The 16,952-nt window shown below is 49.5% G+C and overlaps 1 pseudogene; it reads right to left on the reverse strand.

Annotated features, from left to right (window-relative positions):
- Nucleotides 1–1,024: 1,024 nt before the first annotated feature.
- LOC143640721 (leucine-rich repeats and immunoglobulin-like domains protein 1) lies at nt 1,025–14,435 on the reverse strand (annotated as a pseudogene).
- Nucleotides 14,436–16,952: the final 2,517 nt, after the last annotated feature.

Genomic DNA, 16,952 nt, shown 5'->3' on the forward strand with positions numbered 1-16,952 from the left:
CAAATTCACATATTTTGTGGAAGTAACATATATCAGTTAACTGTTGAGGACAAAACAATGGATCAATGATGACCTCTGGAACAATGATGACCTCTGACAGGAACATCTGACATAGGTAGCCATTTGGCTAATATCTCCCTTCAGCTTTTTGGCTAAAGAAATGTACTTTGAGATTTTTTTAAGGACCTTATTTGTTTCAATGTAATTTTCAGTGAATTACACATTGGCACTCACAAGACAGTTAGCTACAGGTCTCAAAAGTGCAAACACACCCAGGTCTAGGGCTAAATCTTATGTAGTCCACACCCAGTCCCGTCTATGTGAAGGGAGGGCATGGATGGGCCTGCTCAGGCTCCTCAGTAGACATGAGCTAGCCCTGGAAGGTGAGAACTTGATCTTTTTTACCCCCAATGTACTATTATATTGGCAGAATTAAAACGTCACTATTGAAAAATCCACAGGTACCAACACCAGCAGCCTTTGCCTTAATAAAAAGCCTCAGCTAACAATCCGGCGACATGGACAAGATGACATTTGCTTTTAAGAAAAAGTGAGCTTCAGAGAAGGGAGAAAGGCCTACCGTCCTAACTCATGGCTTGTGGTGGATTAGCAACCTTCACTTCATCCCTCAAAGAAGCAAGCCTCCAGGGAAAAGCCCCTCATGGCACATTGCAGGAGCCACCAACGCAGGCTAAATGTAACTGCGAAGAGCACACAACACCAAGGACTCCCCGTCCTTCCTAACCCACCAGGAACCCCAGGAAACAAATGTCTTTTTTGTCTCTAAATTCCCACCATGCACTAAGGCACCAGAACTATTCCTAACCCCCCTCCAAGGAAACAGCAACCTGCAGGAAAGGCCAAGGAGGCCTCTGGGAGCTCCGTGCTGCCTGAAGGGCACACAGGGCAGGGCTGAAGGTCTGCGGGGTCCGCGTCACACAGCCTCACTATAGAGTACAGGCAAAGCCCCCTGGGGAAAGAGAAGGCCGTCAGAGCCAAGTTCCAGCATGACCAGCTGTGGCAGCTAGTGTAGCTGCCAGGGAGGCCAGGAGGACAGTAAGGGATCACCTTTTCCATCTAGGGACACCGCCGGCTTCCTCAAGGATGTCGGCATTCTATTGTTTGCTGGGGTAGAGGGACCTGTCCCCGGCCCCACTGCGAGGATGATGTGGAGAGACTCCTTGGTCGCCCTGGCTGGGATCCTGGCCACATAGTGCACTTGGCTGTGTGCTGTCCCTGCATGTGGGCTGAGGGTGGGGGGCCTGTTCCTTGGAGTAACTGTCCACATCAGCATTGCAGTCACTGCACCCAAGAGGGCCACTGGGTTCTGAAGGAGAGATGGGCCAGGTCAGAGCCACCCCCACAGAACAGGCCACCCACCTGCACCCAAGTGGGGGTCCTGCCCCCGGCCTGCAAACGCCCCCTCCCAAAAGACCTTCACAGAAAAGGCTGGGCACATGCCACACCATTAGTGGAGATGGGGTCCTTCTTGCTCACATGCCCCAGATTAAGCTAATCTTGTACTTAGTGACTGTAGTCACGCTACTGTGATCAGAGGGAAAAAAAAGAAAAAAGAAAAACCCCAACAATTAGGTACCATGCAGGGTTAAGAGTTTTCTGAACTATTAGAAATTTAACCTCAAAACAGCCCTGGTGAACAGATACTAAAACCCCCTATGTTGCTTATTATTCTGGAAAATTCTTGCTCAGGTTTACTGTACCATAAATAGTAACTAAGAGACACACTCCTCTAGAATTAAAAGGGCACCAGGCAAGAGCTTCCTGTTTATATACTAAATACCCAATTTAGAGAGTGCTAGATGGAAATGTAGGCATCTCCCCTCTTCATTTAGTGAGTGGGTCAACCCAGATCTTGATTTCAAAAAGACACTACTTTTCCTGGTGGAAGCATCACCTGCCCATCGTAGGTGGACCAGGTGTCCCAGTGGCTTTTTCTGACACTTTCCAGGGCTCTTTACTGTATCTAACACAGAGCTTGGGCTGCCTCTGCATGATGCTGTGGATGTAACCTTTGGGAAGAGGCCCGCGTCTCTCAGACACACACCTGCAACAGACTCCCCAGGTTAGAAACTGCAGAGGAGGTCTCAGTGAGTTTGAGGAGCAGAACGGGTGGGGCTGCTGCTGTAGTCTCTCTATCAGTGTGAGTTACTACTGTGCCACCACGAAGCTGGCAATGGGCCTGTTTTCTAGTACCATTTTCCCAGCAAGCACTCTTTGAGCATCTGCAGCCATGTTAGAGGACCAGCTCTCTCAGGCCCGGCCTTCAGCTCAGCAAGCGCTCACAATCTCCCACCAACTGAAACAGCGCCCCCTGCAGAGAGCTTTCCCTGTGAGTATGGAATACAGAGCAGGTCTTGGCACTGCCGCTGCACTCGCATCCCTTGGTACCTTCATGGTGCCAGAGCCCCCACACAGATCCCAAAATCCAGGGATGCTCAAGTCCCTTGTATATAACAACACACCATTTGCACATAACCTGAATACACTGTCCCATGTAAGTCACCCTAGATTAAGCATTGTGACTAGTAGAATGTAACTTTGTGTGCACAGCTATTGGACTGTGTTTTGGGGGAATAATGACAAGGAAAAGAAGGCTGCATGTGCATCACCTTCTCCGCCCTGGATATTTCTAGTGTGTAGAGAATCAAACCCACAGATACCAAGGGCCAACTGTGGAAGCAGGGCTTGGTTTCAGGGCCTGGGGTTTCCCTTCAGCTGTTTCTGACAGTGATCCTAACTTATCGAACTGGGAGGCTTACTGCTAAGCCCAGATGGTGACCTTCTGGAGAGACAGGATGTTGAAACCTCTGCAGAGCTTGCACAGACCAGGACTGAGCTGAACAACAGAGGCCTGGGTCAGCAGCTGCCTCGTTCACCTGATGCTCCCTCCTACCTAACGCCAGACACCTGAATAGGGAGCTAGAGGCCATCTCCACCTACGGAGGACAGTCACCTAGATAGAGCTCCATCTCACTGTGTCAGAGGCCTTACTGTTGCTCTCGATATGCTTGTTGGCCCAATGGCCACCCTCAGTCCTGATTGAGGTTTCTCACCAGTCAGAAAGGGTCCCCTGAGAAGAGAAGGTACCCTGAGAAGGTAGCTTGGAACATCTGGTGGCATAATAGTTTCATCTTCAAGGAGATAAGACAATGAAATATTCAAGATTGCGGTGACAACAGATGCAGATGCGCATTCACTGTCAGGCCCCGAACAGGATCCCCTGGCAACAGCCATCGAGGCTGCGCAGAGACCAGGAGTTGGTGCAGGTAGGAGGCCCTCCCAGACCCGAGCTGAACCTGAGCCCAGGTCAAAAGCATGTGAGACCACAAAAGACGGGGAAGAGTGACAGGAAGGGAGACAGAACTAATAAATCCACAGCACTGTGATGCTTCAGGGACAATCCACCTCTGTTTATGAGGAGGACATCAGCAGGAAGTTCTTTTTTTTTTTTTTACTTGTCAATAGACCTTAGTTTATCTATTTATATGCTATGCTGAGGATCAAACCCAGTGCCTCACTCATGCCAGGCAAGTGCACTACCACTGAGCCCCAGCCCTAGCCCCAAGGCAGCTCCATTTCTGGCTCTGCCCTGACTATGAACCCAGTGTCCGCAAGACCAAGGGTTCAGTTCTCCAGAACCACATTCCCAGAGGTCCTGGTGTTCCCAGAGCATGAGAGCTCTTGAAGAGTGTGGACCTGGCTTCTCCTGCCCTGGAAATGAATGGCCACCGTGCTCACCTGTGTTGGTGACACTGTACTCCTCGCTCTTCTTCCTGGTTTGGTAGATGATGCACACCCACACCAGCGACATAAGAACAATGCTGCACACCACGGTAATGGTGAAGATGCCATGGTGGTCCTTCCTGCAGCCAGGCGTGGGCAAGATGCTCAGCTGGCTGTGAGCGGGCTCCGTGCCCAGGGTGTTGGACATCTCGCAGGTGTACTGGCCCGCGTCCTCCACCACCACGTTCTGGACCACCAGCAGCTGGTTGTCGGAGGTGAAGTGGTGCCTGTCGGTGAGACTTAGGAGGCAGTTCCCTTTGAGCCAGGTGATGCGGGTGGAGGGGCTGCCAGTCACTGCACTGGAGGGCCACCATCTCCCCCACAGACACCACGAGGTCTTCCAAGGGTACCACCAAGGACGGGGTCTCTGCAAGAGATCAAGAGACAGCACACTCACTCTGGGGCCTCAGTGCTGTGGTCTGCTTGGTTCTCTAGACATGGCATAATCCCACCTGAGGGCTTCCATCAGCGTGGCAAGCTTTTCAGAAGATGGCTGATCGCTGGTCATAAAGGTTCCTGTTCCCAAACTGTGCCGTGTCCCTGTTCTTGACTAAGACCACACCCCTCCTGCATGCTCGTTGGTCACCAGTTGCTCAAGGTTCTGGCACTGCACTGGCCTTTAGGGGCCGGCTCTGCCCTCTTCTGCTCTCCTGCCCAGGACCCCATCGCTTGGTCACTCCCACAGTGAATGCCATACAAGATGCGCAGGTTCTTGAGTCCCTTGAAGGCACCTTTGGTGATGTGGCTGATGGAGTTGTGGCTGAGGCACAGGATGCTCAAACTGCCCAGCTTGGCCAGGCTCTCCTTGTCCAGCCACGTGAGGTTGTTGAAGGACAGAATCCAGGGGAGGTGGAGGGGCACAGGCCATTATCAGGCTTCACAGACTTGCTTACAACAACCCATGGGATCTCCGTGGGCAGGGAGCATATCACAGTGGATGTGCAGCTAGGTCATCCACCTGGCCTAACAACAGGGATGGCTGTGCAGGTCCCAGTGTGGTTAAACTGTGGGGATGGCACAAGGTCATGCAATACAAAACCTCCCTGCTGGTGTCCAGGCTGGTCCTGATTCAGACTTTTCTTGGCAGAGGCCCGACACCCTGGATAGGCCCCTTGTGGGTCAGATGCTGCCACTCCATGCACTGGACAGCAGAGGGCACCATGCATCCCTGCCTGGGACAACCACTGCAGGGCCTCAGCCTCAGGCTGGAGGCTCTGGCCTGAGTGTCACCTACCCTCCCTGTGAGCAGGACAGGACACACCCCAAATCATCCATTTAGCCTGCATGTGAGACTCCAACCCTCCTCCCAGACACCCTTTCATTTCTGACACAACCCTGGCGCTGGTCACTTGGCATACGGGTCACCTCTGGTTGAAAAATGGGAAGTTTGGGCTGGGTCAGGAGGAACAAAAATAGTATCAGTGAAGATTAATGGGTTTTTAAAGGGGGCAGCAGGCAGCCTTCTTTCCCTGCTGGAGAAATAAGTCATGGTTTCTGTCAGTCACAAGACCTGGCAGGAGACCAAAATTATATCCTCACCTGCAATTAAGGAATTTGGCTTAGGGGAGGGGCGGGAAAGCAACCCTCAGCCTGCCTCTGAAGTGACCTGAGAACGGGGCAAGCTTCTAGGACTGGTCAAGGCATACTGCAGTGACCCCCGGTCCCTCTAAAGGGCACAGCAGACAGCGGTCCACAGCCAGAAAGGGGAGCAGGGAGCTCAAAGCCCCATCAAGGCTCTGGAGCACAGCTTCTCCCAGGAGGTCACACACCCTCTGCTGAGTCACAGGATGGTGGCTCCTCACCCTAGGAACTAGACAGGCTCAGGACTGTGGGACTCAACCTGCCCTGCTTCCCCAGGGCTCCTGGACTAGGACAACAGAGAACCACGTGTCCCTGGAGTTACCTCATGCAGTCCTCACCTGAGCAAAGAGAGTGCCATCCGATACCACAAGAGGGAGGAAGCAGCACCCTAAAGCACCAGGAGGGCGAATCTAACACCCCAAGTCCAAGGGCAGTGAGCGGGAGGGAGAGGCAGGCTGTTGCATGGCACACGCTCTGACCACTGACCCACAGAGACTGAAACGCCAGGTCAGCAGAGGGATGCTTGTGGGCCCGAGATTCAAGGGACACACAACTGGAGGGACCGGCTAAGGACTCGGGCTGCAAGCGCAGCATGAAGTTCCAGGTCCCTGTGAGTGTGCCTGGCACCCATAATGCTTGCTCACATTAAGTGACGATTTTTCTAGGCCAAGCCTATGAAAAGTGGGAAAGGAGAAAACCCTCCTAAACTCTCCTGAAAAATAAGGAAACCCAACCGGACTAAACTAGAGCATTATGAAACTGAAAATTTCCACCTAACGAGGACCTGTTCCCCCAACACAAGCAGAGATCTAGAAACGGGTGCAGACACGGGAACATGGCCATGTTCTCCGACCTTTGGCTATGCAGCTCCGGCTGTGCATGCAGGACAGAGAGGGGACCCAGGTTCCCTCTCCAGGGGTCACCACTGTGGCTCTCAGCTTGGGCAACAGTGAGCTCAGGTGCCCTCAGGCCCAGCCTGGGTGTCCTGCCTGGGGATCTTCCAAAGGAATGGAGGGTGGGGGGACACTGTGAGCCTCCATGCACATCCACCTCCTCCACCAGGCACGACAGGTAAAGGGAAGAGCCAGGTCCCTGGGGAAGCTGACTGAGGTGCAAGCGCTGAGGACACACAGATTCTTCCAGTCAGCGGGTCGCCATTGCTCTGTTCATGATCCCAGTGTGGTTCAAACACACTGTTTCTCTCTCTCTCTCTCTCTCTCTCACTGGGGCTTGAACCCAGGGGTGCTCTACCACTGAGCAACATTGCCAGCTTTTTTTTTTTTAAATAGGTCCCACTAATTGGCTGAGGCTGGCCTCAAACTTGTGATACTCCTGCCTTGGCCTCCCAGGTCACTGGCATTACAGGTGTGCCACACCATGGCCCAGAGGCCTAAGGTACCATCACTCTGCAAGAAGCTACAGTGAGAAGGGTTCTTTAGGTTGCCCTTCCCAGACAGAGCCCTTGACTTCAGGAGCTTTTTCCACACCCAAGAAATCCCTGGGGACAGAGGCTCTTCATGGGGACCGACAGGCTACACCTCTGTTATTTCAAAAATAGGAGGTATGAAGGGCCTGGAGCTCAAAGACCTGACATTCCTGCTTTGGGCCTGGCTGGCCTGGACATCTATCCTTCTTTCTGCCAGAACAGGGCCACCGGCCTGCCTGCCTCTGAGCTGCCTTTGCCCCCGAGGCCTACACCCCTTCTTAGTCCACTGCTCTCTGCCATCGCAGTGGATGCGTGAAATGGAGTTGTGGCCAAGGTGCAGCTGGTGCAGGGCCGTGAGGCCAAAGAGGGAGCCGCTGTTCACTTCCACCAGGCTGTTGTGCTCGAGGTGTCTGCAATGACAGTGCCCGGAGTCAAAGGGGTCCGACCTTTACTCAATACCCGGAGTGTGCCTGGTCAACGCTCCGATCAGACACGGTGGTCACACTGAGGGTGTAAGAGCACATGGGAAGCATGGAGACCCCCTGGTGTGCATACACATGGCGGAGAGAAGACAGGCAGACCCCAGTGGAGGGTCTCCAGGCCAAGACATACTCAGAAAGTTTGGAAGGGCAGGGGATGTTAGCCATAAGTCACTTTTAGCTAAGTCAAAGTGAACCAGGCAGATGAGTGGGCAGAGGAGCTCTCAGCAAGGGCAAAGCCAGGAGAGGAACAGAGAGAGAAGGGGAAAAGGGAGGCAGCCCTTATCCTCATCCACCTGAAAAAATCCACTGTGCCAGGAGACATGGCATTAGCTCTGGGGTCCAATGACTGTATGATTTTTGTTTTTCTGGTACCCAGGATTGAACCCAGGAGTGCTTAACCACTGAGCCCCAGCCCCAGCCCTACTTATATTTTTTATTTAGAGACAGGGTCTCACTGAGCTGCTTAGGGCTTTGCTAAGTTGCTGAGGCTGGCTTTGAACTCACGATCCTCCTGCCTCAGCCTCCTGAGATGCTGGAATTACAGGTGTGTGCCACTACTCCCAGCTCCATGACTATAAGATTTAAATCTTGATTTTGCTATTTTGATGGCTTAATGAGTCTGAACACCTGCGAAATGGAAATATCCAGAAGAATCCACCTCATGGTGCTGTATGGAGAGGGAATAGAGAATGTACCTCGGGGTTGTGGGCAGTGTGAGGATCTGGCTCCCAACATGCTCATTAAGTATGCACCATAGGTCCCTGACTTACAGTATTCCAACTTGTGATGTCCACACTCTATGAAGGTGTGAGACTAACACACATTCTGCAGAAACTCCGCTTTGAATTCCGAATCTAGATCTTTCCTAACTGGTACAATCCTTTCTCAATGCTGGGAGTGGCAGAGAGATGGCTCCCCCTCACCCCTGTAGTACCCAGAGGAAACAACTGACACTTTACCATGTGTTGTGCTACAAGCTAGGATGCCCTGGGGACTAGGAATTAAGTGTATTTTCAACTTATGACATCCTCAGCTCACAGTGGGCATCTCAGGATATGACCCCACTGAATGAAGAGCATTCATGTGCCATTTCCTCACTTCTCAGAATCCTCACCAATGACAGCTCTGCCTAGACACCTGGTTTCTCTCATGGAAGTTACCGATGCACATTTTGCTCTTTTTTTGGTACCAGGGATTGGACTCAGGGGTGCTTAACCACTGAGCCACACCCCCACCCTTTTTTATATTTGATTTAGAGACAAGGTCTCACTGAGCTGCTTAGGATCTTGATAAGTTGCTGAGGCTGGCCTCAAACTTGCAATCCTCCTGCCTCAGCCTTCTGAGCCACTGGGATTACAGGCACACACCACCATGACCGGCCCTAATTTGTATAAATTCGTTCCACATAAAAATGAAATGGTAGAGCCTCACACTGTTTTCTTCTGAAAATTCTCTTAATCCTCAGACCATCATCAACTTAGAACTTCAGATTCTAAATGACAGACTTGAGGAAGGAAGAGTGTTCTGGAATATGCACGACAGAGCTCCAGCCCAGCTGAAGTGGCAAAGGAGGAGAAGCCACTAGCATCCTGGTCATGCAAAGCAGAGATGCTTCTGCACAGTACACTGTGGGTCCTTGAAGAGAAGAATCCCACAGGGTCAGAGCCTCCCTGTGCACATTACACACACACACACACACCCCTGCCGAGTTTCCCAGCCAGCGAGCCAGCGGGTATCTAATGCAAAAACATTTGCAGTCAGGGCATCTGATGGGATCTCCATATATGGGGCAAGCGCAGCGGGGGACCCCCCATGAAGCACACACATTCAGCTGCTGGCTCTAGTACTAGAGAGCCTCGGGAGACTGAAAGGACTCTGGGTGGCCTGGAGGGGCAGGGAAAGACACATGGAGCTAATGGGAAAGCCCTGGTTTCCCCCAACTATTTCTGGAGCATCTCGTGACCCAACCTCCTCAGCATCATGGAGACATTCTCCGCAGACAGCCCAGGATCCACACCCCACTGAGCCTCAACAACTGTTCTCGTCAATTTAAACCAAATTTCCACTACTGGCTTGTTTTCTTGACATTTATTCTTCCAATAATAAAAAGAAGTCAAAAATCAATCAATTAATCAATCAATCAAGAGCCAAGCATGGTAGCACAGGGTTATAATCCCAGTGGCGTGGGAGGATTGTGAGTTCAGAGCCAGCCTCAGCAACTCAGCAAGGCCCTAAGCAACTCAATGAGACTCTGTCTCTAAATAAAATACAAAATACAGCTGGGGAGGTAGCTCAGTGGTTGAGTGCCCCTGAGTTCAATCCCCGGTACCAAAAAAAAAAAAAAAAAAAGCGAGAGACCATCATAAATCAACCACCTCGTAAGATTTAGGAGATAAAAATTGCCATCTCCTGCTTACCGCCTTTAGCCATGCTAACTTCCTGCCAAATTCAAGAAATGTCGAGGATGCCTTCAAGCCTGAGGTACTTATTTTACGGGTACCTTTAAAAACAACACTAAAACCTCTGAGATAAATAAACGGAATGAATGCAGCCTAAGCACTAGCCACGCCAGCTAACCAGCAGGATTCCTCATGTCATCGAGGAGGACACTAGCATAAACCTGTACGTCCATACTCAGTGGACCTCATCCCTGCAAGATGAGGTGGCCCACCGGCCCCAGACCCAGCTCCAATCTGCTTTTACTAGGTGTTGTCATAGGGGCATTAATTACAGTTCATGCAGAACTTTACTGGGGGCAAGGTGGGGGGGGGGAGTAGGGGTTGCATTTGGTGCTAGGGCCTTGGGGAAGTTTGGCCCCCATAAAAATTGGGCTATAACCTTAATTAAAGTGCTGGTTTCTGTACTCACAGTTGTGTCAGCCTGGGTAACTTGAATGCTTTTATAGGAAGCTGAGTGATCCTGTTTTTGCTCAGGCAAAGAGTTAGCAGCGACCGTGATAGGCCATCGAATGGTCCTGACTCCAGGGATCCAATGCGATTGCTGGCCAGGTTGCTGGAAGGAGTCAGGAGAGAAAATGTCACAGCTGTAGGAGGCCTTCCTCATTCTTTTACAGACACCAGACCCATCTGGATGCGAGCTGGGAAAACACGCTAAGATACACCCAGAGGGACAGGTTTCCTGAGGAGATGTCTGTTATCAGGAGGCTTCAGAGCCTGCCCTGACTCCCAGATGGGGAAGCACTGCAGGTGGCAAGACTGTCCAAGGTCAACCTCAACTCAGCCCAGAGCACACAGCACCTGTGGCTAGTGGGCTGAAGAGGGCGGGAGTGACCGTCACTCCCGAAAGAAACCCTCTAGAAAAATATGTGATAAGTGAAAATTACTTTCTATTTCACAGAAAGATTCTCCTCCATCTAAAATAATCCTGTGACCTTGTGGAAACAGTCCTGGGTTAAACACTTAAAGCACAATTCTTTACCAAATTCACCAGTACATTACTGCTTTGAGAGCATTCAATTCAACATCTACTATGTTCTCTAGATGTATATTCTTACACTGGTTTAAGCCATTTGCAGAAAATCAACATAAACCCTTAAGAACGTTTGAACTGACATGCAACTTTAAGACATGTGAGTTTTAAATTGACAGATGTTTACATCTTTCATAATGGAAATTATCAGAATATACTCTGAAAGTTAAGTGATTCTTCCACAGAGCAAATTTAACTTGACCTCCTAAATGGTACAGATTTGACACACCATTTAGAAGGCTAAAAGAAATACTGATTTACTTCTTCTCTAAAGCAATACTGTTCAACAAAATTATAATGCAAGTTACACATGTAATTTTGAATTTTCTAATAACTATGCTAAAATGATAAAAATACAATTTTTAAAACATTTACTAAACATGTCAAATATCATTTCAACATGTAATAAATATCTTTAAAATATTTATTCTTTTACAAATTGTACTAAGTTTTCAAAATCCAGTATGCATTTTACACTTACAGCATATCACATTTTCAACTAACCACAACATCCTGGTCCATAGTCAGAATGTGGCTAGTGGCTACACTATTGAGCAGTATAATTTTAAGTAATATTTTGAGATCTGACATACCACTCTGTTTATAATTAGTTCACATTCATGTCTCCTTTTTAAACTGAAATGGCTGCGACTACAAATATAAGCAAAACTATTAATTCACTGGATAAATCAGGATCAGATCCCCCTTATCTGGGGATCTGGTTAACACACACAAGGTAGTAAATGGATTATTCCTTATTATGTCTCAGGTAGACTTCAGAGATGGTGCTGATCAACAAGAGCAAACACAATTTGTAGCCAAAACACAGGTTAAACACCAAAACATTTTTATATCAAATCATAACACTGCCTTAATTATAGCATCCCTTCCCCTCTCATTCTTGAGCACATACTTCTATGCAATTTATTTATAATATTGCTCTCTAAATTTGATAAATTTTGTCAACCCTACAGTCACCATTCAAAAATAAACAGAACACTATATAAGACACAAATGAAAAAAATCAACCAGCTACTTTTAATACAATTTGTCAACAATTTGTTAAAATCTGAGTTCCACTGACTTTGATTCTTCTCACAATTTCAATTAATTTACTGCTAAGAAATTTCCCAAGTCATTAGGATATTTGCTTAAAATGTAAACAATTCCAACAATGTGCTTTCTAGAAAATAACAACTACAACCATAGCTTAGCACATAAAATTTGTCCTTTAGGCAAGTTATTGAATAAATCCAACAGATACAACTATACTCCTGTTTTACATTTTGTAACACCATATTCAACAATTTCTAAATTTGGAAAATCAATTCAGATTGCACACAAGCACTAACTTTAAAACTTAAAACCTTACAGGTTTCTACAAAATACTTGTGAATAAATATATTCCACAGAAAAACAACAGAAAAATCAACACCACTCAAACAAATCTCAGCAAGAAGCACAAGATCACTATATTCATAAGTACAGAATATATGATACATGCTAAGAGTATTTTTCTCCTAATTTAATTTAATTCACCTAGGCAATTTTTGTTTAAAGCACTTGCAAAGCTTTAAGGAAGCAAACATAGCTAGCTAGCCTCTTCTGCTGCACATACATACAAGGATAATACATTCATCTCCTGATATTATTCCACCATTTAGAAATCAAAACAACAAAATTTGATTCTTACCTGAAGTTAGGAGAGGATTAAGGGTTATTTCAGCTAGATCCTTCTGAATTCTGTTAGTGAAATGGGAACAGACAAAAAGGATTTGAGACAGTCTACAGAATAAGCAGAAAATCAGAATGCCCTCTACCATCATGCAGGTAAATGCAAGGCTGGTTTTGCCTTCAGTAATGCTAACATGGCTGCTTCCTCTTTGTTCTCAGAGGCATAACCCAAACTCCTTAACAGAAAATTGCAGCTTTTTTCTCATTTGCTACTGTAAATAGGTAAGTCACTTAGACGTGATTTGAGAAAGTCCTCCACTACTACTAAACAAAAGGATATAAAATCTATTTTAAAACTCTTTTTACCAAAGAAATTCTCTTTTCAAGCTTATATGCAAATGAGACAAAACGGAAGGAGGAAAAGCACTAGAATATTTTTGACAATGACTTCAATCCATATTTATTGTGGTAAAAATTAGAAAGCTATTGCAAAAGCACATTAATAGTTTTATCAATATTTATCTGTTTAAAAAAAGTTTAAAATTTACAAATACCTTTACCAATGAAAAACTTCCAAGGACTATTTTAGCAATCTTACTTAACCATTTATTTTCTCTGATCTTAGGTTCAGCACATAAATTTAAATTTCATACTCTTGGAGGAAAGAGGGCCTTGAGGTAAGGGGAAAAAGAGCATTTCTCTGATTTTCTTGAAATTTACAATGTTTTCAAAAGTTGTTTAATGTTCTCTCCACAAGATTACAACACACTGAGAAGAATTTTAAATTATTTCAAAGACTGCTGCTATTCAATATAATATTCTCAAGTTCATTAGTGTTTGATTAATGGTGCAATGAAGGTGAAAATATATAGAAAAATAAGAACATGAATCACTATAAAATGCAATAATTGATCAGTTTTTATATTCTTTCTTTTAGTTGTGATCAATGAAAAACAACAAAACATCAATATTAAGTAATGCTATAGGTGTATTTTATGTTTGATACAAGAGTTCTACTCAATACAACCACTATCACTGATGGAGTCCCATTGATGGATTTTTTTTGCCATCATAGAAAATAAAAGTCAGCAGGAAACAAATAATCTTTCACTTACAACCAACAAAATGTTTTTTCCTGCTGTTGATTTTCACTACTATGTCAAGAACATGCACGAGTTTTAAAGATGTGCAAAGTTTTAACAGCAAAGTGACACCTGAGATTGTTAATGGCTACTTTTCAGTTTTATTTGTTCTCACAAGAACAAGGAGGGATAACTATAACTACAAAAAAAATTATACCTATTATGCAGGATTTAAAGACCTGTTTGTAAAACTAAGCAAATTTAAAATCTGCTTTCAAAAAATGCCAAGGCCTGACATTCAACATTTTTTAGCAAATATAAACTTTTTTGATCATTTCCTTTCATGAAAAGTGACACATTTCCTTTTATGAACCTGCCACCACAGATGCCTGGACTGACACCCAGGTGGACACGTGCTAATTTCACTCAAGAGTATAACTCACAAAAGGAAACATCCCCAATGTACCATCTAATTCAGTTTCACACATTTTCCTTGCCAACTCCTTAAACTGTCAGGATGAGAATTCAGTCTCTAGGACTCTTACTGAAATTACCAAAGTACAGAATAAGTTTGCTTAGAAGCATAATTTTAGTGAGGATGTTTTCATGCTCCCTAAAGGATGACAATTCATTCAAGTACAAATAAAATTGGTCATGAAGTATTTCTGGAGTATTGTTCTTGATGTAAAAATAAAAGCATCCAATTGCTTGGAAGACAACCTGACAATGTTACCTTTTAGCACTAGTGGATAACTTAGCAGTGGTTTTGCTAGAGAGTGTGATGCTCTTCTTCCGATGGATGGCAGAAGGTTCTTTCTTCATGATCTTCAGGCTCTGGAACAGCAGGGTCTTGCTGGTCCAAATCTGAACTACCACTGCTGGTACTAGGGCTGTCATCATCATCAGACATTTGCTTATCACTGGCCATCTTCATGAAGTTATCACTTGGAAAACTTTTTTAAAGAGAAAAGGGAAGAAATGTTAATCTAAGAAATCAATCAACAGCTTTTCCTTATCTTAATATCATTCCCAAATTGTATCTTTATAAAAAGGCTTCAAAAGTGCTCGAATTTATGAAAATGTTCCTGGGGATAGGATGAGTTTTCCAATGCCAGTTCTCAGGGATTGTCCGAAATCACCCACTCACATTTTTTTCCATTCCTTGGATAATCTATCAATTGTCTACTTTCTCAGAAGGCATGAAAAAGATTTGCCGGGGAACTTAAGGCAAGGAGTATTAACAACATATGACACACTGTAAATAACAGATTCTTATGAAAAATGTTAAAAAGTCACTACAGGTCTAAATATTCACAGACTGACATGGGTCAGAGCTACCAAATTCCCTTTCCCAGAGGAAAACATTCCCTGTTAACTGCTCATATGCTTATTTAAGGTGAACGTAAAACCTATGCACTAAAACCTTTAAACACAATACTGGGAAATTTAAAACTCAACTAACAAGCCTCCCTAGCTTTTTCCAGGGCCAGCAGTGAAGATTCATCCAGCTGCCACCATGGGAAAAGCAGAATCCAAGCTGCACTTTCTGCAAAGCTCCCCATGTCACCAAGGTTCCTTGCTCAATCTTTACATCATGGGGGACATTTTATCCAAAATTAACGAAAAGAAGGGTAAAAGCCCAAGGAAAAACAACAAAGCCCCAAGAACTACAACAAATGACCGCGCCCTCATAGGCGAGCTGCTGCTGCTGTCACTGCTGCTGCCGGTGTCCACGCAGCTCCGAGGCCCTTTGTGGGGAAGGCTGCCCACGGACAGCTGGCCGCCCCAGCCGCCAAATAATAGGAGCAGCCAAAAGGCCCCGCAACTCGTGGACACCGGTGGCGGGGATGCCTGACTGGAATGTAGCTGCCGCTGCCGCCGCCGCCCTAACTGCCCACACCCCAAGACCCCAGCTCCGCCGCCCTACCTTGCTGCCTGAAGGAAGCTGCTGCCGCCCCTACTGCCCCCCACGCGGACCTCAGCCCCGCCGCCTTACCTCGCAGCGGGAATGAAGCAGAGCCGGCACCGCCCCGGCTGAAGCCCACGCGGAACCATCCCTGCTACCCTACCTCCTGGCGGGAACAAAGCAGCCGCCACCGCTACCACAGCCCTACCTTCCCCCAAAGCCCACCTCAGTACGGCTACCTGAGAAAGAGGAACGAGGCGGAGGCAGGAACGAACCAGGCGGAGGCCGGAACGAGGCGGCCACCTGAGGAGAAGGAACGAGGCGGCGGCCGGAAGGACGCGGCGGCCAGAACGAGGAAGGCGGCCGCCTGAGAAGGAGGAACGAGTCGGCGGCCGCGGCCACCGCAGGAAGAGGAACGAGGCGGCGGCCGCGGCCACCGCAGGAGGAGGAACGAGGCGGCGGCCGCGGCCACCGCAGGAGGAGGAACGAGGCGGCGGCCGCCGCCACCGCAGGAGGAGGAACGAGGCGGCGGCCGGAAGGAGGCGGCGGCCGGGAGGAGGCGGCGGCGGCCGGGAGGAGGCAGCGGCCGCCGGGGGAGGAGGAGCGAGGCGGCGGCCGCGGCCACCGCGGGAGGAGGAGCGAGGCGGCGGCCGCGGCCACCGCGGGAGGAGGAGCGAGGCGGCGGCCGCGGCCACCGCGGGAGGAGGAGCGAGGCGGCGGCCGGAAGGCGGCGGCGGCCAGGAGGAGGCAGCGGCCGCGGCCGCCGGGGGAGGAGGAGCGAGGCGGCGGCCGCGGCCGCCGGGGGAGGAGGAGCGAGGCGGCGGCCGCGGCCGCCGGGGGAGGAGGAGCGAGGCGGCGGCCGCGGCCGCCGGGGGAGGAGGAGCGAGGCGGCGGCCGCGGCCGCCGGGGGAGGAGGAGCGAGGCGGCGGCCGCGGCCGCCGGGGGAGGAGGAGCGAGGCGGCGGCCGCGGCCGCCGGGGGAGGAGGAGCGAGGCGGCGGCCGGAAGGAGGCGTGGCCGGAAGGAGGCGGCGGCCGCCTGAGAAGGAGGAACGAGGCGGCGGCCGCGGCCGCCGGGGGAGGAGGAGCGAGGCGGCGGCCGGAAGGAGGCGTGGCCGGAAGGAGGCGGCGGCCGCCTGAGAAGGAGGAGCGAGGCGGCGGCCTCGGCCGCCGGGGGAGGAGGAGCGAGGCGGCGGCCGCGGCCGCCGGGGGAGGAGGAGCGAGGCGGCGGCCGGAAGGAGGCGTGGCCGGAAGGAGGCGGCGGCCGCCGGGGGAGAAGGAGGAGCGAGGCGGCGGCCGCGGCCGCCGCGGGGGGGGGGGGGGGGGGAGGAGGAGCGAGGCGGCGGCCGCGGCCGCCGCGGGGGGGGGGAGGAGGAGCGAGGCGGCGGCCGCGGCCGCCGCGGGGGGGGGGGGGGGGAGGAGGAGCGAGGCGGCGGCCGCGGCCGCCGCGGGGGGGGGGGGGGGGGGGGGGGGGAGGAGGAGCGAGGCGGCGGTCGCGGCCGCCGCGGGAG

This window comes from Callospermophilus lateralis, unplaced genomic scaffold (genome assembly GCF_048772815.1).
Source record: "Callospermophilus lateralis isolate mCalLat2 unplaced genomic scaffold, mCalLat2.hap1 Scaffold_592, whole genome shotgun sequence".
NCBI lineage: Eukaryota > Metazoa > Chordata > Mammalia > Rodentia > Sciuridae > Callospermophilus > Callospermophilus lateralis.